The 24,400-nt window shown below is 48.1% G+C and overlaps 1 protein-coding gene across 11 annotated transcripts in view; it reads right to left on the bottom strand.

The window, feature by feature from the left end:
• Window positions 1–24,400, bottom strand: part of dnc (phosphodiesterase dunce) — a 699,755-nt gene that overhangs the window by 161,410 nt on the left and 513,945 nt on the right. The gene's annotated exons all lie outside the window — the stretch shown is intronic.

Below are 24,400 nucleotides of genomic sequence, written 5' to 3'. Positions count from 1 at the left end.
ATATTTTAAAGCAGGCCTCAACTAGCATCTGCTTTTGACATAATTTTTCTGATTTGCTCCCTTCCCCATTATCAGTACAACTTGCAGCAAAGTATACGCCATGTAACGGTTATAACCGGCACTAGAACATGCCCGTACCAAATTACGTACTCATGCGCACGTTCTATCGCGAATGCATGCACAGCTCAACGGAACAATAAAATTTGCGCCAAAGCTACATGCCACTTCGGCTACAACTGGAAAGAGTGCGGCAGTTAACGACACGTAAGGCATAACGTTACGCATAAAACACTGAGGCTTAATTTTCTGAGAAGAGTTTCAGGTGAACCACGCTGGCCATACTTAAAATATATAAACATTTCCGTATAAACTGCAATACGCCACGTAGCTAACGGTGTTTCAAAAGCCCAAGTACTATCAGTATACCTTCGTGACACGAACAAAAGAACTGAAATGCCAACCACCCCCCCCCCCTCTCCTAAAAAAAAAAACATACTAGCTCCTGGAGAGGAAATACAAGTGAGGTTGATTAATACTTCTGAATGTCTTTCTTTGCTCCTTCGAAGTGAAATTATCCTCCGCTAGTATTGAGGTTCACCGGGCTAGGAGCTTCTCATTTTGCTGTTCGTGGTTCAGACGTCTTGTTCGCGTTTCATTTCTTGCTGATGATAAAGTTAGAGGAAAAAAAATAACGGATAATGCTAAGTTTGGCTTACCGAAAACCTTGGTATTCGCTAAACCAGCGTTCTAAAACACGAACGACTTCAGCAAACAAAAACTGCGGATGCAGGAAATTGCACCTTTGCAGTCAAAACACAGACGAATGCTGCAGTTTGAGATACACACCGTCGACGCCTGGGCTAAGGCCAGCTATACGCGTATGACGTCAGACGCACTATCTATGTTCTCTCTCGGGACCATACTGTTGCAGCGCCGATAACGGCCATAGTCCATCTGCGTCACTTGTAAACGGATACCGGGCTGACGTTGTACATGGACAGATTCTATTACGCGTTGAAGGCCGCGCAAAAGCGTCACTGCAGCGGTCTCAACTGTTTCAACCGTCAACCCTTGCGTTGGCCAATAGGGGTTTCGCAAATCGGCATTTTGTTTTGAGATACTTTCATTACATTACATTATTATCATTTAGCGCTAAATGAGATGAACCTATTGCCACGATGCCAAGTAGTCCAACAGTTAATTTTCTCAATTTAACTACGACTGCGGTGAGCACACAGCATGGATCGATTTACGCGATGGTCGCTTGTTCAACAGTTACACCCCTTGATATGATAATGAACGCTTTTTGCTAGCATTAACTGATTCTCATAAAGCTTATTATTGTGGTTTTTACTGTAATTATTACTATTACTAAGAAACTCGATAGTTGCCCATTATGCCTAAAGAAGATAGGCAAAATATTGGGCTTTACACATAGGCGCTGTTCGTGTTTCATTTCGCTTTCATATATACCTTCCGTAGACTTTAAATTAAAGTCCCGAATAAATGTTTTAGTGGCCGGAACTGGCTTCTTCCTTTGACTTGGCTCGGCTTCGCAAGAGTCCCGCCGTAAGAAAGCCATCACGTACCCCCCCCCCCCCCCCCCCCCCCCATAAGTGCGTCACGAGACACTGTATTCACAAAGAACATGCGTAGATCACTCTTATCTTGTGCTGCGTTTCCGTTTTTATCTCTATTACCATGCCGTAAAAATAACAACAAAAAGAAAAGCTTCCTGTTATCAAATCTGCTTGCAACTCATCACACCCGCCGCGGTGGCTCAGTGGTTAGGGCGCTCGACTACTGATCCGGAGTTCCCGGGTTCGAACCCGACCGCGGCGGCTGCGTTTTTATGGAGGAAAAACGCTAAGGCGCCCGTGTGCTGTGCGATGTCAGTGCACGTTAAAGATCCCCAGGTGGTCGAAATTATTTCGGAGCCCTCCACTACGGCACCTCTTTTTCACTCCCTCCTTTATCCCTTCCCTTACGGCGCGGTTCAGGTGTCCAAAGATATATGAGACAGATACTGCGCCATTTCCTTTCCCCCAAAACCAATTATTATTATTATTATTGCAACTCATTTACGGGACGTTCACTCTTGGCACTGCTTCCAGGCGCCGGCAATAGTGGAGCGGTTTATAATGAAAGAAACGATACTGCCCTTGAAATGCCCAAGAAGACGACGATTATAAATAAAGGCTGGACTTTCAGGTTCTTATTATTTTTTTTGAAAATTCGACTGTATTGTTCGCCGTTTATTTGAGAACACCGTCCTTAAATATTTTTTCCCGCCAGTATTATTTCCTACGGGTCAATGACAGTTTTTTTTTTTATGATATGACGTGGTGCTTCTGTGTGGACAAATGTCCGTTTGAGTTTATATTGGCTTTCCTTCAGCAAATGCAGTAGGTTTGCTAGCAATTAGCGCAAATAGCGTCGTTCATAGATCTTTACTTTTAGAAATAAATGATATCGCTATTTAAAAAAAAAGGAACTGGAGTAAAATGATTTAACCATCAGATAATTACGCAAGGCCAATATTACTTTAAAAAAACTTCGTTGTCATATTATCGTTGGGTTGATGCGCTCGCCTCACCAGGGCCCTTGCTTCAGTACTTCGTTAATTTTATCCTTGGAATAAGCGTAAATACTACTCAATATCAGTAACTAGTTATTTGCGGCGTGCTTGTTAAGGATACAGATGGTGCCGGTTAAAACCGATTTTCGAATTGTATTCGGCGTGCTATTATCGATTTATTTTTAGCTGAAACCGAAAAGTCCGACCCCTGGTTATAACAGATCAGCATCAACGCTCATTAGAGCTCGTTATAAGAATGTTTAACTTGAGCTTCAGCATCCTTCACCCACTTCGTCATGAAGAAGTCGAAAATTCGAGATTGAAAGATCGCTAGCGAAAGTGCCGTTTCGTATGTAGGGCAATATGGCGGAATCCCACACACATTTCCTTAGCCGTCTTGGAAAGACTAGACAAAATACACGCTAAACAAAAGAAAATTACAAAAAAACCTAAAAGAGACACAATATTGATGTCCCAGAGTTTAACCAGGATTGCGAGGGCTGTTCAAGTGGTGATCGTATTAATTTCGACCGTGAGTTGCTACATGCATTATTCCAAACCTTTTGCTATTCAAAACAGGTTTTGGCCGCCGTGGTGGCTCAGTGGTTATGGCGCTCGGCTGCTGGCGCCAAAGACGCGGGTTCGATCCCGGCCGCGGCGGTCGAATTTCGATGGAGGCGAAATTCTAGAGGCCCGTGTCCTGTGCGATGTCAGTGCACGTTAAAGAACTCCAGGTGGTCGAAATTTCCGGAGCCCTTCACTACGGCGTCCCTCATAGCCTGAGTCGCTTTGGGACGTTAAACCCTCATAAACCAAATCAAACCGAAACAGTGTTTCTTTTTGCACCTTCCTGTACTGAAATGTCATCACGGCGACTGAGCACCGAACTTCCAACCTCATTCGTGCTCATCAACCACTGCACACCATAGCAACGTACGATGCGCCGTTGTGGCGTGCTCATCGTTCTACGTCACGCTGGCTTCGTGACGTCCAACACATCAACACAACCCGTACAAACACACAGCTGCCGCACCCTCCACACGTGCGTCACACGACAGCGCGCGCAAAATCCGCATCCGGTGCTCTTATCTGACACAGCGAGCCTGTTTTACGACCGCCAAGAGGTTGTCCGAGGAAAATCCACGAGGAGAAGCTCTTTCGAGCAACACGTCACGAGATTTTTTTTCCCCTCCATGTGGTTCGTTGAATGAAACGGTTTAGGCCAAGTTCCGTCTTCCTCTCCAACACGATTGAGTTTTTCAATCGAAAGCTCGCATATCCGATACTCGGCATGCTGCAATGCTGCGAGAGCCAATGCAAATGTTTCTTGGACTGGCAAGACGCCAGGGCGACGTAACGGTATCCGGTAGTGACATCGAGTAAAGTCCTCGAAGCAGTAAGAACAAGGATTCTCTGTTCCATTCTGGGGCCATTAGAAAAACGATTAGTAAAAAAAAATTGACGGACGACCAGACAACCTAATGCGAGAAAGCTGAGATAGAATTTGAATTTCTGCACGATGATTACTTCGGTGCTTTGAATTTAAAGAATGCTTTTACTCTAAGCCGACGCTTCATACACGCGACAGAATTTTTTCTGGAGGGTGGGTTGACGGTGGGTGCTGCTGTCGGAAGGTGGGGGTGGGGAGGTGGGTCGAAAGATGGCGGTGGTTGGGTTCCCCTACTTAGGGGTTGGGTAGGGGGGGTGGACAGGTGGTTTTTGGATGGTGCTTCTGAAAGGCAGCTCGCTTTCCCACTACTTCTGTGAATGAGATTCAGCAGTCACTTTTTTCCTTCCACTCTTTCGCGTGCTTCTAGTGGGTGGAGGCCTAGTGGAGGGTAGAGTGTAGGTGTTTTGGTGATGGGTGGCGCTTGTGGGAGGTGGAGGCTTCACTCTTCGAGGTTTCGCAGAAAGAAAATTTCCTCTCTTCACAGAAATAACACCCGAATTTTCGAGAAGCGTCTCTCTGTCTCGTATATCGTTGGACACCTGAACCGCGCCGTAAGGGAAGGGATAAAGGAGGGAGTGAAAAAAGAAAGGCAGAAAGATGTGCCGTAGTGGAGGAATCCGGAATAATTTCGACCACGTGGGGATCTTTAACGTGCACTGGCATCGCACAGCACACGGGCGCCTTAGCATTTTGCCTCCATAAAAAAGCGCACAGTAAAAGAAAGGACTACACAGGAAACGACTCCCGCTTTTCACCTTGCTGATGAGCGAAGAAGTTATGCGGATAGTTGCATCTCACTCCCGGGTTGAGTTGTAGCTGTCGCTACAGCTATCAATTCCTAGTCCCCAGTTATGACTACAGCCAGCACTTCTCAGTCCCAAGCTGTAGCTAGAGCTATCGCATCTCATTCCAAAGCTGTCACTCCTCAGTTGTATTTTTGTAGCTATCACTTCTCAGCCCTCAGCTATCAGTACAGCTATCACTTCGCAGCCCAAAGCTATAGCTACAGCTATTTCTCCTAACTCCAAAGCTACCTGTTCTCACTCCTCAGCTTCTTAGCACCAGGCTATCGCTAGAACTATCCCTTCTCCTTCCCAGCCTATCACCTCTCAGTCCTCAGCTACAACTACAGCCACCCCTTCCCAGTCACCAGCTGTAAATAAAGCTATAGCTTCTCAGTCACGGCAGAGGGCGTTTTCTATCTAAAAAATAAATATTTACATAGAAAAGGAGCTTTCTGGCTACACTTTCGCATACAGAATGGCTTACTCCATGAGAAGAATCATCTCAGCACCCGTTAGCTCTCTCGTATCGTTCTTCCAATGGCGAAACTTCGCCGTAACATGTGATGCAAGAGAAACCAGTCAGGAGAGCCACATTACAGACCGGGAAAAAAGCGCGAATGCCGTCCATTTCCCCGCACGACAGCCGGAGAAGAGGAAACCAGAAGCTTTTTTCTCTCTGCTGATGTCGCAGCGGTGTCGCTCTTCGTTCACCCCCCGTTGGGCAACAACGCTTGTCCCGCCCTCCAGGAGCGCATATAGTCTTAGCGGTTGCGGGGTGTCGACATTATAACCTCATTATCAAGCTCCAAACGGTCCCGTCACGATTTATATGCGCCTCATTACAATACCCGGAAAGACATCTTTGCTGTCTGGTTGCTTGATGCGGAGAAACAGACGCTCGAGCAATAAAAAAAAGCCCAAAACGCTTATAGGTCTTGATCTGATCTCTTTTAAACTCTTGCTTTCTCCCTAATTCAAAGCCTAGTAGGGTTTTAATGTAGTTAAACCGAGTAGACGAGCGAAAGCATGTATTCATTCCTCTCCTCTTCTTTCTGGCGTCTGCATGTGCACGCAACCGCGTTTCTCGCTCTTCATCTTCACACCCTCTCTCCACTCAGCGGCAGCTGGCGCGACGCGCTCCTCCCATTGGCTACAGCTGGCGCGACTCTCTTCCGAACTTTCCCGAGCTTCCTCCGATTGGCTGCAGCTTGTGCGACTCTCTTCCGAACTTTCCCGAGCTTCCTCCCATTGGCTACAGCTGGCGCGACTCTCTTCCCAACTTTCCAGAGCTTCCTCCCATTGGCTGCAGCTTGTGCGACTCTCTTCCGAACTTTCCCGAGCTTCCTCCCATTGGCTACAGCTGGCGCGACTCTCTTCCGAACTTTCCAGAGCTTCCTCCCATTGGCTGCAGCTTGTGCGACTCTCTTCCGAACTTTCCCGAGCTTCCTCCCATTGGCTACAGCTGGCGCGACTCTCTTCCGAACTTTCCCGAGCTTCCTCCCATTGGCTGCAGCTTGTGCGACTCTCTTCCGAACTTTCCCGAGCTTCCTCCCATTGGCTGCAGCTTGCGTGACGCTGCTCCGAACTAACCCGACCTTATCCCAGTTACTCCGACGCTTCACACAAGACAATATTCTTGTAGGGTTGGTATGTCTGGAATAGTGCTTTCGCACGCACGCACGCACGCACGCAAATGCAATGGCATTGCGTACACTTTTGAGTAGCTGTATTCTTTCCGGATGAAATAGTATGGAACCTTGTAGAGTAAACTTGAGGAGATAAGAGTAGGTCGGGGACCAAACACGGGCCAGTGATATATTAGCTGTAATTAAGAACTGGATATGCAAAGGAAAAATATTCGACAAACCCTTAGAGTAACGGAGTGAACTTCTAGATAAAGTGGACATTGCAGGCAGGGGGCGGCAGCGTGTCAGGTAGGCAGGTGAGATTAGGCAGTTCGCGGTGTCCTTGTAGCAGGCGAAGGACAACGCGAACTCTTTTACCAATATCCTTCGCGGAAACATAAAAACTAGATCAGTTGGGAGAGGCTTTTGCCGTGAAGTAGGGGCAGCTAAGGTGAAGTGTTGTTGATAACAGTAGAAGGTACAGTAGGTGCCTGAGGGGCAGAGTTCGCCAAGCTATAAAATCGCACCTTAAGGAACCGTTCTGTCATTGACCCCCATTCTTAAAACCTTGCGTGACACAAAAATCCGTAGTTATAATCAATCACGATTCTTTTCGATAGTCAGCTGGCGCCTTGAACTCAAGATCCTGAGTCCGCTGGCATCCCATAGAGGCCCGCCGCGGAGACTCAGTGGTTAGGGCACTCGGCTACTGATCTGGAGTACCCGGGTTCGAATCCGACCGCGGCGGCCGCGTTTCGATGGAGACGAAACGCTAAGGCGCCCGTGTTATGTGTGATTTCAGTGCACGTTAAAGATCCCCAGGTGGTCGAAATTATTCCGGAGCCCTCCACTACGGCTCTTCTTTCTTCCTTTCTTCTCTCAGTCACTCCTCTATCCCTTCCCTTACGGCGTGGCTCAGGTGTCCGCCGATATGTGAGACAGATACTGCGCCATTCCATTTCATCAACAGCCAATTCAATTCAATTCAATTCACCCTAGACTCCATAGTGTCGTCTAAAGCAGCGCACGCTTCGTAGCGAGAGAGTGTGCGTGTTTGTGCATATATTTCTCATGTAAATTCTCCAGAGTGTTAAACGTAACATGCAGAAACTGCCACGATGGAATCAGGAAGCGAACAAGTTTCCCGCCCATGAATCAACTCGGCCGGTTTTCAGCTTCCTTTCGCGGAGCTAAACTGTACCAAGCCGCATATCGGAGTCCTACTATTACTTGAGAATGGAGTCCAGATAAAAGGCGCATATAAAAAGCGTGTCAAGGAGCAGGCAGCAGAACCTAGAATGGTCTCCCCGCCTTAAGAGGGGGCTTCCGTTTGGACCGATCGGCTTCTTGCCAAATGGTAAAGATAATAGGAAAGGGCGAGGGGTACGAATACAGTTGCCAGGGCGTAAAAGGAAGAGAGGGGGGAGAGAGCGCGATTCTGGTCGACCGCTTCGCCCGATGGCTTCACACGGAAGTGGCCGTAAAGATCCTACTCGAGGATGTTGCGTAACTGCTGATGCCGACGCGGCGCCAAGCAAGGTTCTTTCTCTTGTGTCCCGAAGCTCTTCTCAACGACACCCTAACACCACCACTTAGGCGCTTTACTTTGCCATGCACTATATGTATGCAAAAAAAAAAAAAAGAGCTCCACGACATGGCTTCTCTTGAGACTCGTAGCCGCTCTACGTAGATAAAGGAGTCGGTGAATTTGAGAGCTTTGTGCACATATGTAGCGTGAACTTGACTTCTCTTCGATAAGACGCAGATAACAAAAATAACCAAGCTCTAAAATGAATATAATTTCACACGTGTCATCACATGTTAGCCGAAAGTTAGACACGTTGTCTCGATATTAACCAAATTTATGCTCAAATTAATTTTTTGGTGTCGTTTTGCAGACACACACTTGGCTCAGAACGTTATCTTCGGAATCGAGTTGAACGTCTTCACTTTATGCGTAACCGAATTCTATCATAGTCATCACCATCGCCGTAATGATAAGCATCACTATCATTTATTAAACCTTTTAAGACCCTGGGTTGGGCATTACGTAAGGGGAGGGGAGAGGCACATGAAAATAACACAAAAATAGAAAGCCAGGCAAAATGGAAGTAGCAATCAATTAAAAGCATCAATTAGAAGTTTACAATTGAAATCAACACGCTGTCATGAAAATGAAGAGGTAGAAAGATTTTACAAAGTAAAATGACACATTAGGCGTTATTTGAATCTAACGGGATCACGTTACATTCAAGCCGCATCCAGTCTTGTACAACGCTGTCTACCGGAGCTCGTTTCTGAAACCAGGCGAAATTAGGCTAAATTTTGAAAGTATCGCCTAAGGCTTCCAAAAGTTAGTTTTCACTCAAAAGTCAAATTTACGTAAAAAAAAAAACACCCAAAGAAGGGACGACAGTAAGGAGGATGAGTTTCGCGATACCACCGTAGGTAGAGTAAGTTTTTAAAAGTAGTGGACCAGGATATTCGAAGATTAAGCACTGTTTTCCAACATTTCATCATGGGAGACTTCTGACCTCTTTCACCATACTAGTATATGGAAAGTCAGAGCCCAAATCCAGTCCTGAATTTCGGTCAGTGTATGGACGAAAGCAAATGGTGGCGCAATCTAAACCTTGCCAGTCCTTACATATTTTTCGCTCCGCCATAACCCTGGTTTGAGCAGTTATTCTAAACGCAGCAGGTGGCGCGACAGTCTGTAAGCCCCCCGTCTGTAAGACTACATTCAGCACCTAATTTCGATACATGGGTCCCTTCCCCTTCCTCATGGTAGGCCTCTCTGCGAGTTGCTCAACCAGCTGGCCAAACACAGCTAGTGGACAGAGCTCTCCTGAAGGCCACAACCGTCGACGTTTGGACAAGCAGGAGCCCACCCTTGATGACCTTTTGTTCTTTCGTGAAAATGAAGCTGTTACCACCACCACAACCGTGCCACGACTACTGCCGCGGGTTGCTTTGCAAATGTTTTCATCGAAGACTCCTTGTGACAAGGACACAGCAACAGCACGACTGCGTCACCTGAAGTCATGCCGCTAGTCGCACAGTGTTATTGTTGCTGCTTCACAGAAAAACAAGCAAATAAAGTGGATTATATTGCATGCTTTCAAGCGAGCCCTCTGCAGCTGGTCTTGACACACACTGCAGGAACGCGTACACAAAACGCGAGCTTAGCCACTTTTACGACCACCGAAAGCAATATGCCACTTTTTGTCACTCTTTTTCTTTTTTTGCCGTCTACAAAAAACAACGTTCAAGCCCTGACAAGACTCCTAGCCTGTCGTATTCGGTTTGAGTTCAGGCCACCTGGACTTCGTCTTACGCTCGTTGGAAAACCAACCTCCACTGACGACAGCGTTCCAGGATGTTTACGGTTCCTTACTTTTTTTTTTAACTTTAAGTCTCCCTTGAAACGTGGCCGCCACAGATAGAGAAACGCAACAGCATTTCACAACTCAACAGCGACATCGTCAGGGTCGCGAGCACTCGGCGCGTCTGTGACATTATGCGCACCACGTCAGATGGCGGGACAAGCGGTGTCGGGCTACAGGGTGAGGCACATGCGCGGTGACACATATGATCGAAAAGCTTCGGCTGGCGCAGCGACTGAGCCTTCTCAAAATAGTTGCGTGCATCATACGAGGAACTGCTGCCATGCTGTGGCTGTGCATTCGAAATAACAGGAAAAGGGTAATGAACCGTTATTTGCCGGTCTAGAGCGTGCTCTTTGAAACACAGTGCAGTGCACTGTGGTTAAGCCTACGGCAGCGCTGTGCAGCCACTTGCAGTTGGTGCCTATTTGCCCACCAGTTACCCGGCAGTGCTGAGACAGCTGCAGGAGTCGACAGATGGCTATGGGAGTCGGTTTTTACCACCAAGTGATATGTGACCGATTTAGAGTGTGAAAACCGTAGTGTGTGGTACGGAAGCACAGATTTCGAGAAGCACTAAAAACTTAAAACAGCTTAAAGGGGGACTAATGATAAATAGAAATTGACCTGTATCGATGGGGCACCGCGTTCTAATCATAAAGATAGCATTATCAATGAAAACAGAGCTTTTAGAAGCTAAAAAAGCAATCAAGGCGTCCCCCCCCCCCCTCCGGCCGAATTCGTAAGTAAAACGCCTACTTACGTCGACACTAATAATCTGCGGATCTCTGAGGCTACGCTACGGCGCCTTTCGCTTCAAAACAAAACGCTGACAACCGGTGCTTTTCGGTAAGGGTGTCACAAGTTTGAATCGACTGGCGGGAATGTTATTTAAATCCTATTTTTCTTGACGTTCTCTGCTGTCGGAGAAACGTCATCATAGATATAAATAGGCAGAGAATCAATTTTTACTGAGAACAATATCTGGGTGGATTTTTGTTTTTCGTTTATTTATAGGTAAAATACCTGCAGCGCCCGAAGGCATCACTGAAGGAAGAGGGGGAGAATACGTAATGTTTGCATGAGGCCGGTACATTCTCAGTGTCCCTTAAAACCCGCCAATAATGTGACGAACACGAGCAGTGTATCACGTACATGGGCGCGTGTGCTCTTTTAAACACTGTTTTACGGTTGACTTCCAGCGATGAAGAGTAACAACAAAAAATTCTGACAGAAACGAGTGCATCAAAATCACGTGACCTTCACTGCCCGACGAAGTCGTGGTCGAGAGGCTGGTATAGAAATAGGAACTCCCGAGACATAACTTTAAGCCCGTGCGACGCAATCAGGACGTAAGTATAGTTTGAGTGTCGCTGGGCGAAACGAACCTGACTGACTAGTCTCGTCTCGCTTGGGCGAGCGACGTGCGAATGATGGATGACTTCGAGGCGACTCGGCTCAAAAGCATAAATGAACACGACGCGTTAGCCCACATACAGTTAAACCAATTGGCTGGCTCCGTATGGCTCCTTCAACACAGCGATGGCGTAAACAGTTCAAGCCAAAATGATAAGAAATCACGATACTAGCCTACTTCAGTAAGGTACCTAAGTAAGGTACCTAAGTAGATTAGATCATGCTGGATACTTAATTTAAAAAAAATGCAGCAAATAAAACACATTCACAAACACCTCGTTATCGTCGCCTCGTGCCATCTATTGTGTACGTTTCGCATTGTTGTAATCTGGAGTCCTTGTCGGACCTAATCAGGACGCTGACGTCGCAGTGATAATCAACTAACGGACGCTGCAGTTATAAAGCATGCGCACTACGAGAACCCGCTCCTGCGATCAACACGCTCGGCTACCACAGACCGTATAACCTTACACGGGACCGCACAACGTCTCGGAATCCAGGCCAGTTCTCCTTACACCCATCTCCGAGCTTCATTAGAATCCACGTGAACAGCAGGCCAGCGAGGCATCCGAGTCTCGCGTAGCAAGCCGACGCAGCACGCTCGGATGGCGTCTTGCGGATCCAGATCAGTCGCCGCTGTGACGTCACACCCCCTCTCCCGCCTTCCCGCGCACTCCGTTACGTGCCCTGGCAGCCGCGCGAAGCAGCAGCAGTAGCCACGCTCGTGCAAGGTCACGCCTGGTACGGGATACCGCCATGCTGCCTAGGGTCCCTGACGTCCGCGGAGATGTCTCCGTCTTCCGCCAACAGGCTCTAGCGAAGGCACTGGTGCCGTCGCCTCCACCTGGCATCCGCGACATACCTCTTCGCGCTCGATGCAATCTTGCCAAGGCGACGCGCGCGCGCGCGTGTGTACGCGCTGACCGGAGGTATACGCATGGAGGGGCAGTGCGCGATGACTGTGATTAACGAGCGAGAGATGGCCGTGGGACACCGCAGTCACTATCAGCATCATCGTCATCAATGAGCGCCAAGCCGTACGTGGTGGCCCCTTCCATCTTCGATGTCCTGGTTACGGCCGCCGGGGTGGAATGCCGACGCTCGGCCATTAGCGCGCGCGAAAGATTAATGGCCGCTCCCGCGCCGATCCATCTCGTGGGAGTGGCGAGTTACGTAACTGAATGGGAGAATGAGAGAGACGGCGGGGTTTAAACGGCTCGGCAAGGCCGGCCTTTGATCGCCTGTTAGCGGATGCTTAAGCGGCGTTAATATCTCTAACGCCTTGCAGAGAGTGTTGGCCGGGCTGATTTGATCTGCATAAACGGAGTATTGTATTCATGTACGCAATCATCAGTGGCAACTGCGGTGGAGCAGATATCGGTGCAGCGTGTTGGTGGGTCCGCCATCGTGGTTGAATAATGATGCGAGCTGTGGAAAGCAGTACCCACGAAGTGATTGCGATAAGCATCTCTCGAGGTCGTCAGATGGGCGTAACGTTTTAGAATGCGTGATAAGCTGTTGCTACAGGCCGTAAAGCGGTGTACAGAGTCATTCGGCTCGTAGCTTTTAAACGGGTGGCTATGTATGGGCCCTCCCCACGTGGCCAGTATCTCAGACGTACCAAAGCTTTTAAACGGGTGGCTATGTATGGGCCCTCCCCACGTGGCAAGTATCTCAGACGCACCAAAGCTTTTAAACGGGTGGCTATGTATGAGCCCTCCCCACGTGGCCAGTATCTCAGACGTACCAAAGCTTTTAAACGGGTGGCTATGTATGGGCCCTCCCCACGCGGCCAGTATCTCAGACGTACCAAAGCTTTTAAACGGGTGGCTATGTATGGGCCCTCCCCACGTGGCAAGTATCTCAGACGTACCAAAGCTTTTAAACGGGTGGCTATGTATGAGCCCTCCCCACGTGGCAGGTATCTCAGACGTACCAAAGCTTTTAAACGGGTGGCTATGTATGCCCCCCCCCCCCCCCCCCCCCCCCGTGTCCAGTATCTCAGACGTACCAAAGCTTTTAAACGGGTGGCTATGTATGGGCCCTCCCCACGTGGCCAGTATCTGAGACGTACCAAACACTCGAGAGACATTTGGCTTCGGAATTGTGAGGTTCGTAGGAGCTTCGACCATCGTTCGTGCCTTCGCCAAAAACATCGTTGTTTTTTTTTTTGCTACGTGAACGCTGTACATCAGCGAAGCACGCGGTAAGGCGATTATGGAAGGAAAATGAAACCGCATGCATTATACTGCGAGGATGGACTTGCGAATTTATGACGAGATAACACCGGACAGACCTAATACTTAGCAGTCAACAACTTTTCTATGAGTACAATGCAGAGAGTCTTGGCTTAACTAATACCGCCGTATCACCACACAGGCAGACCACTTTAGGCCGCAATGCATTAAACAAAGGGTGCACTAAAGTGACTTGAGAACTGATGTGTACCCAGAAATTCTGTACAAGAACATGTTTCATGGGGAACCTATTTATGAACGCAGTCTTTTTCATATATCGTATGATTGCACTACAAATGTCAACACGTTCGCAGGTCTCCACTTGGCAAGCTTGCAGTTTTTTTTGCAATTAACATTTTGTTATCATCAAAAGCGTTCCATATTGGTTTTCTCTGGCAGTCGTAACTACTCGATGCTAGCGATAGACAAACTTTACAATTTTTTTTTGTACGTATCGGAGGAATGTACCGTTACCTTCAATATTTCCAACAGTACTTTGCAATATACCACAGCCACCTCACAATTAAAACTGATGTCCAAGATTCATGTCCTGGCTGAAATTTTTATTCGCATAAAGTTCGTGAACTGATCACAGACAAAAATACAGGTCATAAATGAGACGGCAACGCATAATCATTCTACGTGTACTATTCGGCAAGGAAAAGAGTAAGCTCAGTATCAAATCACATATAAGTACAATGCGGGAAAGCTTCTTGCGACATAACTGAAAGGGAGGGGCGAGAGCGGGGGCGGGGGGAGACGAATAAAGTATTACGGAAGCAACTCGACCTCAACACAACGATTCTGAAACATATCCCACATTTTCCAGCTCAGCAACTCAGCACCAGATATATTAGCAGAACTGTCTCGTTCAGCATCCCGCGTGCTCTCATCTCTTCTAAGGCCTTTGGCATAAACGCCGCCAAAGACGCACTGCTATGAACACGAACCCGAATAACTTGATTATTTGAAACCTCACTCGCTACAGCTGCCCGCAATGCTTGAAGCGCGGTGAGGGGGGGGGGGGGGGGGGGTCTGAACATTTCAGCCATGAAAAGCGAGGATTCAATCACTTGCGAAAGGTTTAGGTAGTACGGCCAGAGAATTCTTCCAGTTGCCACTCTTAAATGCAAAGGTGCAGAACGCGGGCCTAGATACCCTCAAAGACCTTCGCATCGGTGCCCTCTTTGATGTCCTTTCAGGAGCTATCGAAGTAACGTCCAAGCACTTCGCCGAAAGCGTAGCAGGCCTGTTATGAATCCGCGCGCACTGCCATGCGAGTTGAGCACCGCAGATTCGCTTGCCCAGATATGACAAAAATTTATGTCGCCCTGTCGTAACTACAGAAATTTTGTGCACTGATAACATTTTCTGTAGCATTTCGCAGTTACTGCAGTATGACAGAACTGGCTCATTCAAGACTCAGCAACTTTTGGCGTCGCTACAGATTCGCATTTTCAGTCACCACACTAGACAGCGCAATAATGCAGAAAGTAATGTTGTTACGATGTAAATTTCTGTTCTTGAGTTAAGTTCATGCCCTAGAACAAAAGAAAATCTTTTGTTGGGAAAATAAAAGAAAAATATTGCCTTTTCAAAAGACATGACCTGTCAAATTCTTAATCTTGGTGCCGTACCAGTTCACAGCGCCCCCTACATTTTCTCGTCATTTTCTTCCCGGACGAACAAGAAAGCATCCACGCGTCTGTATATTAAAGCGATTCAATTTAAAAAAAGATGCGGCTGACTTACTTTCATTGATTAAAGGCGTTCCTATAAAACTTACGATCATCACAATCATCATCAGCCTTACTACACCCATTGGAGGGCAAAGCCCTCTCCCATGTCTCTCCAATTAACCGTGTCCTATGCCAGCTGCGGCCACCCTGTGCCTGCAGACTTCATAATCTCATCCGCCCACCTGACATTCTGCCGTCCTCTCTTACGCTTCCCTTCTCTTGGAATCCACTCCGTTACCCTGAGGGACCAGCGGTTATCTTGCCTTCGCATTACATGGCCTATCCAAGCCCATTGCTCCCTCTCGATTTCGAGTAGGGTGTCAGTAACACGCGTTTGTTCCATCATCCACTCTGCCCGCTTCCCACCTCTTAACGTTACACCTATCATTTTTCTTTCCATGGCTCGCTGCGTTGTCTTAACTTAAGCTGAACTTTAAAAACTTGCGATGGGTGGCCTCTAACCCAGACGTGCGGCATCCAATCCTTACCTTGTTGAAGCCCTCCTTGCGTGAGAACTTGTGTGGAGCGCTTTTAGTGTACGCTTGCTTCCTCCATCGATAATGAGCGGTAAGCAGGAATTAAAAACTTCCCCACACCATGTCAAGAAACGGTCGAAGGACAGGAAGGTTTCCGAGTTTGGGCCTAAGTGTGCACGGCAACCGGATATCGGGAGAAAATTAGCCATCCAAAGCACAAAAACGGTGGGTCAACGAAATCACAAAATCTCCCTCTTTCTCCGAGCGTCTTTCTCCTATCAATCAAATTTTAGAACCACAAAACATCGCCTGGAAAGCAAGCGGTCTGTGGAAGTTCCACGGCTTTAGTGTCCGCTAATGAACCGAATCGTTAATTACGCGAACAAAAACCACCCTTAAGAAGTGTGTTTACTCCTTAATTAACTGCTGCATGGAAAACGCCGCCCATTTCTCGATGCATACACATGGCTATGTGCCGCCGCGATGCCTCAGAGGTTACGGTGCTCGAATACTGACCCGAAAGACACGGGTTCGATCCCGGCCCCGGCGATCGAATTTCGATGGAGGCGAGATTCTAGAGGCTCGTGTACTATACGATGTGAGTGCACGTTAAAGAACCCAAGCTGGTCGAGATTTGCGGAGCCCTTCACTAGGGTGTCCCTCATAGTTTGAGTCACTTCGGGACGTTAAAGCCCAATTAACCAAACAACATGACTACGTCACAAAGGTGCCCCTTTCTTATAATACGGCAATTATAACACGCCCGCCACCGGTTACAAGATGGAAAGCAGGAAGCGTGGCCACGGCCTTGCCAATTCCCCACGAATTTTCTACGCGCATTGCTAAGGGTTGGATAATGCCGGATTAAAAGGCAGTCATTTTCCACCATTAGAAGAGGCTTGCCGACCCAGCTCAAGAACACCCGATGACTCTATGTTAATCCGCAGTTTCGCGAAGGACACAAAGTTACTCCCCGTGCAGTAACCTCTAAAAGCATTCCGAAAAGAAAGTTCCTCTCCAAAGCGTGGAGGAAAGGTTGCACCAAAAGGTTACCCAGGTTGTTCGAACATTTTCTTAATAATAATAATAATTGGTTCTGGGGGAAAGGAAATGGCGCGGTATCTGTCTCATATATCGTTGGACACCTGAACCGCGCCGTAAGGGAAGGGATAAAGGAGTGAGTGAAAGAAGAAAGAAAGAAGAGGTGCCGTAGTGGAGGGCTCCAGAATAATTTCGACCACCTGGGGATCTTTAACGTGCACTGACATCGCACAGCACACGGGCGCCTTAGCGTTTTTCCTCCATAAAGGCGCAGCCGCCGCGGTCGGGTTCGAACCCGGGAACTCCGGATCAGTAGTCGAGCGCCCTAACCACTGCGCCACCGCGGCGGAGAACATTTTCTTCGCGAACTTCGAACACATTTCACTCCGCATGTCTTGATGACGAAATTAAATACGCCTTTCTCTATCTCTCTCTAATTTATGCAGACTATAGCGCCGTTCACAGGAGCAGGTATGTCTCGTCTAAAGTGATAGCTTGGTTGCATTCATATTGCGCAAAGAGACATCTGGCGGCTGGTTTTCCTTATCAGATATTTCGGGAACGCTACTTATAGCCTCCGGCTATGATTATCTGGAAGTGCAGCTATGATGTGGTGCTATTAATCTAACAACAGTTCTTGCAATAATTAATCCGGAGGCATCATCTGCCGCCCATAACGGTAATTTCTCGCCGTGTCCATAGCGGCTGAAACGTTTGGTTGTCTGCGAAGCTAACTGTCTTTCAGCAGTTATTTCTGCACGGAATACGAGACGAAGACACGAGTAAGAGTGTGGATCCTAATATATCCCAGTCTCGTACGTGACGCAGTATGAGTAGTTTGCTAATACTAGAGCTTCGCCTCCGCATCGACAGATGGCGCAGCTAAATTAGTCACAGTGAAAACTCCGCATTTTTAGGAGCCGGAAACGAAGTAGATTTCCGGTTATTCCTGGCCGTAAGAGGCAAGTACGCACATGATCTTTCTAACCGATGGAATGCAGCCCAAATGAGCTCTAACCAAACATTCGTTAAACCAGCAGAAGCACTTATGTCCTTTGAGCGACACCGCACTCAGTACATAAACTAGTACTGAAATAAGCGCCGATTAAAAGCAAATGCTGCACACGGCACGCACCAAAAAACAACACTCCACTCACAGGAACGCAGCCACAACAGCAAGCCATCCGAAGACCGTCCGTAGCCAAACTAGAAGCACGTTGCGCAAACTCGGAAGCATCAAAAGAGCGAATGTCTAATAGATGTGCATGCGTCTTCTTTCCTGCGTTATGCCAGTCGCAGTAATGAGTCTCAGCGAAGGAACCGATGGGAGCACGCCGGATCTGCACATCCCGCACATCGCCCAGCGAGACGTTTTCCGAACGTGTGAAGCTGAACGAAACAACTGGCTTGTTTGGCATCGATTTTCTTTTTCGCTGGGGAAACACAGAGATTCAAAAGGTCACGTTAGTGTGTAGTATACGCCACGTGTTTCCGTACCACACCAACTTAGCGGTAACGCACGGTGACAGCACGAAGAAAAGAACCCCTGGATCGGCGAGATGGCGATAGAGGTTGGGAGGAAAATATTTGTCCCGCGGATGAGATGCTCCGTGCTAGTCACCGGGAGGCGGAGTCGCTGGTAAAAACCTGGCTCTTTCTCGCACAAAAGGAAGGAAGGAAAGGTTACAAGTAAAATAAAAGCCATCTCCGATGCAAAGCAATCCAACTCCTTCAACCGGCCACATAAAAAGCGTGGCGCGCACGGCGACGCAACGAGCTGTGAAGCTGTCGATGACCCCCCGAAAGGAGACGTGTCAAGCGGACGCACGTCGCTAATACCGAGTCTGCAACTGTGTTTTCCCAGCGGTTTCGACACGGAAGACGAGGTTTATCTCGCTCGACGCGCGAGTTTGCTTTAACTAACGCCCATTAGAAGGCGCGGAACGACCGCCTGTTGCAGGATGTTTGCTTCGAAGGTGGAACAGGGTGCGGAAAAAAAGCTTCAGGTTAGTCACTTCTTCAAATAACAAAAAGAAAATGGTCGCAAAATGAAGTGCGGCGTGTGTTGAATGAACGGCGATCGATTTGGGTTCTGATTTATAAATACAAGTAAACAAGCATGCGCGGAGTCTGTCGGCCTGTCGTTTGGCTTAACGCTGGGCGTCCAACTAGGGTTACGCAGACTTAGGTCCGCATCTGGGTGCGCCTCGAAATTTGGTTTGCCGAAAAGTGCTGGAAAATTTTGCAGCCGCAGGTCTCTATAACGGTTTCCTCAGAGAAATTTCATCATGCTCTATACTGTTTTTCTCTACGCCAATAGTCGCTCGTATTAAAGTGTAAGAAAATCACCACCTTAAGGAACTGTGAAAAAAGCATTGGTGTAAATAGAGGATCAATTTTGCGAAGCTGCTCAGACCGTCGCTCTTGTAACGCAGTTTTCGAAACGGTAACTAGATGGCAGCACTGTTAACAACACTGCAATGTACCGCGTGACTTCGAAGCGCGTTTAGGTGCAAGAGTCGTGAGTTTATTAGGAACGACTGAGAAAAAAATACAGCTGTGCACTATAATGAACACCAGAGTATGTTGCACTAGTCAATAAAATTCGTTCTGGCACTTGCCGCAGGACTTGCAATAGAGTTGCCGTATGGAAGATATTAAAAAAAAAATACACCAAGATTTCTACCAAATTGCGGCACACAGTGACTGTAGTAACCATATCGACGTTCATGGTTGTCACAGGCACAACAATGTCGATGAATTAAGCAAACAATGGTGGGCTCACTGGAAAGCAACACAGAAGGACTTCCACATTTTGGCGCCCAAAATGGAGTCCGCAAGGGTGCATGACGATCTGTAACGTGATTTTGGTCTTTCAAAAAATAATATTGTTAGGAAGGTTGCGCAAGACAGCGAGAATCGGGGTGCATTGCACGAAAAAGTATTTTCTCAATTTGCCTTCCCTTGTTGTATGCCCAGTAACGAAACAGCACATCAGTAATCTTAGCAGAACGAACTAGCAATAAATTACACCGAGCAAAGCAATATCTTGAGCCCAGACGGAGCCCAGAGTCGCGGTTAATCAAGGCGCTCTTTTTAATCCAAAATAAAAGATCGCTCAGAGAATGCACTCCGGGCCTGTCTACAGCCTAGAAAAAACTGCCTTGTTTGTTCTGTAAGACAAAACAAAAATTTAGTCTCGTCGTCGTTTTAAAGAACATCAGCTAACCAAGCTGGGAAAAAGAAGGCTTATGCCAAGCACCTGAATGCATCCAGGCTTACTTGAAGATTAACGAAGATTCCGTTTTCTGTATTTGATATTTCCAATCTGTTTTTGTCTTCAAAATGTAAACCAGAAGCTTGGTGTCCACTCGCAAAATGAAAATAATCGCTACGCTACAACTCCGGACTGCAAAACGAAGCCTTCACTCACATTAGGGCAGAAACACGAGTCATCCAAAGCAGGTCCATGAAGCAGAGCATGGAGTGATCGCCCAAGCACAACCCAAGCACAACGATGTACTGACCCGGGATAGCGCCTCTTTCACACGCGACACCGTTACCACTTCTACGGGCTCACCCAATCCCTTCTCTTCGACCAGCGAGGCCCACCGAGTCGGGCTTTCACATTATTGGGACGTTTTATATCTCGGGCAGCCCGAGCGATCCTCCCCGCAGCTGACTAGACAGGGAGGGCGGTGCAGGAGGGTCCTCATGGACTTCATATCACCATTATTGCATAGGCCTACGGTGAGCGGTGGGAAGAGGCACTTAAATCTAGACCGTTATCTTCCTCGCGTCACGTGACGGCTACCCAAAATAGAAAGAGATTAGATGCTAAAGTGGCCTCACTCAACATATAAAGTCCTTGGATCCAGGCTGGCCTTTTTTTTTTTTTTTCGTTGAGAAGCTGGCCGTGGATCTCGAAAATTGGGCGCGCAACATCCAGCGTTGCCTTTTTCACCTCGAAGCTTCGAAGTACAAATCCAATGCGACGCACAGCAAAGCGACAACAGCGCTTATGCGTGCCAAGAATAAAGTCAGATTATCGACGGTGTATCCGCGATCTTGATAGAGTTTTTAACCCTTCGGAAGGGATTACGGAATTATAATATCGGCCCACCGTATGACAGAAAGCCGAAGGGGTGAAATACGAGTCTTGAGCGTATCTTGTTTTGAATGATACTGGCACAAAGGGGTCTGCGAAACCAAAACACGAGTGTTTTCTTTATTTCTTTTATATCAACAGACGTACGTGTTGGACGTTTCGCACTTACTGCCAAAAAATTAATCTTTGCTTTCACGCCGCATCCGCGAGCAGTAGTAGGAAAACCAGAGGCCCTGGCCTCTCCCCGAACCCTATTGATTTCAATAGTCACGCCGAAGGTTCTTCGCGCGACTGCCAAGTTCAGCGCCAGAGACAATACAACCAGAGCAGGCCAAGTCGTGACTCACTTCTTGGAAGGGGTAACCAATTACGAAGCGTATTCAAGAACTTGGATCCTATAACGGAGAAGCTGGAAGCGTAAATGCGAACCACATACACAGCGGCGGCTGAAATGCCCTTATCACCATTCACACGCTTCCACCGCTCGTGTAGCTCCCATCCAAGTACAACACAAGCGGAAGAGGCGGTGATTTGGAACGGCACAGACGTTAAGTGGGAGCGCCTAATATCGAATTCAATGGCAACCACCTCCCCCCCCCCCCATCTTTGCTCCCCTGCTCACTCGCTGAAGCCGATCAAAGCCGTAACAACTCGTACGTGACAGCTCCCCCCCCCCCCCCCCCTCGTCCAACTCACTCCTTGGCCACGTCTGAAGCGCGAAAAGTCAGTTCCTGAGCCACTAAGCCAGGCAGCCTGCCGCCGACTCCGTTTATACTAAACAGCGTGCCAAGAAAAGAAATCGCAGGGTCATTGCCGCACGGGACACAAACAACCCGCAGCAGAGACACATTTTCGAGGTCTCTAGGGAAACAGGTAAGAGGGGGAGGAGGTCGGAGGAGTTCAGGGCCTTGATTTTAAAGCAAACATCGACCGCTCTATCCGGAGTGGGGGATTCACTTTCAGGATTCACGTACGGAGCTGCCGTTGTACCGACCCGTCCCAGTCACCAGCGATGAGAAAGATTGGCATCTGCTTACGGCGAGAGAAGTGTATCGAGACGCACTCCGAAACGCCATCACCGCCGCCGCGGGCGCTGGGAGCGGGGTGTGTTTTTATCACGTCCGACTGCGCGCCTTCTACTTCGAAGACTAGATGGGACCAAACAGCTGAGCGTCTCCGCTCTTTGATACTTGCCTCCTCCCACGCGCTGCCTGCAAACACAGAGCACGGCGCTGGCGATAATAAACAGAGCGAAGGTTGTTTTCACGTGCGTCCACGGAGGGAACGTCGCCAGAAAAAGGAGAAAGAGAGACGGAGAGAGTGGAAAAGAAAGAAGAGAAGCGAGTGACGCCGACGAGAGCCGCTGGCCTTCGCAGTGAAGTGCGCGCGCGAGTTGCAGTGACTCAAAACGGAGGCCATGACCACAGTGCAGAGCGCACTGCCCAGGAATGGTAGTCGTGCCACGCTCCGACTCGCTAGAACGGTGCAGCGTAGCAGAGGCTGTGTGGAAGGCGCGCTGAGGCATTCGCTGTACGGTGCCCGGCGGGAGATGGAGACACCGTCGTTCTACTTCAACAAGCTGCACGTAACAGAAATTCACTGCACTGAAAAGCAGCGTCAGACTGCTCTACTCTGTTTATAAGGTTATGTATAGGTTGGAACCTCTACTGAGATCTTCGAGCATACAGGCTCAAGGACTTCCCATTTGCTCCAGCATCATTTCATCATCGTCATTCATCATCAGCCTGACTACTGACTACGCCCATTTGAAGGTCAAAGGCCTCTCCCATGTCTCTCCAGTTAACCCTGTCTTTTGAAAGCTGCACCCACCCTATGCCTGCAAACTTCATCTCATCTGCCCACCTAACCTTCTGCCGCACCCTACTACGCTTGCCCTATCTTGGAATCCACTCCGTAACCCTTAAGGACCAGCGGTTGTCTTGCCTTCGCATCACATGCCCTGCCCAAGCCTATTTCTTCCTCCTGATTTCGACTAGGATGTCATTAACCTGCGTTTGTTCCCTCACCCACTGTGCCCGCTTCCTGTCTGTTAACGGTACACCTATCATTTCCAGCATCATTTGATAAAATCCAATTCAGTGATTGGTCCCAATTCCAAGAACTTATTGACTGCCGTTTAATCGTGCATGGCTGAGGAAAGACGCTCACAATGGATCACACTACATAGCGTTACAAAGACAACTAATACTAATATTCGTAGGCGGCGCTTGAGTCAACCAGCCGCTAGCTTCCAGCTAATTAACGATGGTCGGAAACACTACACTTTCTCTGGGGGGTAAATGAAGCAATATACAGAGCTTATGGCGAATTCAAGTTGGCGATCCAAAGCGAGATATCTTGCTCGGCGAAACCGGAGAGCTGCTTCGATGGGCGATTTGGATTCAGATCCTGAGTGCTGATTGCACTACGACGGTACGGCTCCCCCTACAGAGCTTGCTCCTTCGCGGATTCGGACAGCACTTCGGACCGCCGATGGGAACTAGGACCCACAACAATAGATTCGGAGAATGTTTGATGGAGGAAAAACGCTAAGGCGCCCGTGTGCTGTGCGATGTCATTGCACGTTAAAGATCCCCAGGTGGTGGAAATTATTCCGGTGCCCTCCACTACGGCACCTCTCACTTCCTTTCTTCTTTCACTCCCTCCTTTATCCCTTCCCTTTCGGCGCGGTTCAGGTGTCCAACCATATATGAGACACATACTGCGCCATTTCCTTTCACAAAATACCAATTATTATTATTATTATTATTATTATTATTATTATTATTATTATGACAACGTTAAAAGGAAAGAAGCAAACGAATACGACCATGGCAGCCACCTCCGGCAGAAGGTTTCAAGGTTATTCTCGCACCATCGAGCCATCTGTCACCTCAAATCAGGCCCCCACAGATCAGCTCAGACCTTCAACCGGCCTTTCGTAGAGCTTGTACAAATGAGAGAAGAATATTTTACCCGGCCGTGGACACAGTGCGCGTATAAAAAAAAGAAAAGAAAGACCCGTACCAAAAATACGACACAATGCTCTGTAGCTTTGCCGTAACGAGAGATCCTTCTGTTGTTTTGTAGTAATTTTCTGTAGTGGTGTAGTTTCTCTGTAGTACATTTCTGTAGTCTGCAAACCTGCAGTAGTTTCCTGTAGTAAAAAAAAATTCAGGAAAGGAAATGGCGCAGTAACTGTCTCACATACTCGTATCTCGGTGGACACCCAAACCGCGCCGTAAGGAATGGAATAGAGGAGGAACTAAGAGAAGAAAGGAAGAAAGAGGTGCCGTAGTGGAGGTCTTCGGCTTAATTTAGACCACCTGGGGATTTTTAACGTGCACTGACATCGAACAGCACACGGGCGCCTTAGCGTTTCGCCCCCATCGAAACGCGGCAGCCGCGGTCTGGTTCGAACCTGGGTACTGCGGATCAGTAGCCGAGCGCCTTAACCACTGAGCAACCACAGCGGGTAATTTTTCTGTAGTAATCACACAAAATTCTGTTGTAACTACAGAAAAATTCTGTCGTTACACGTTTTCGGTCAAAAACATAA

The sequence above is a fragment of the Amblyomma americanum genome, chromosome 11 (assembly GCF_052857255.1).
Source record: "Amblyomma americanum isolate KBUSLIRL-KWMA chromosome 11, ASM5285725v1, whole genome shotgun sequence".
Lineage (NCBI taxonomy): Eukaryota > Metazoa > Arthropoda > Arachnida > Ixodida > Ixodidae > Amblyomma > Amblyomma americanum.
Note: the sequence above shows the minus strand (reverse complement) of the source record. Positions and strands in the feature narration are given on the sequence as shown.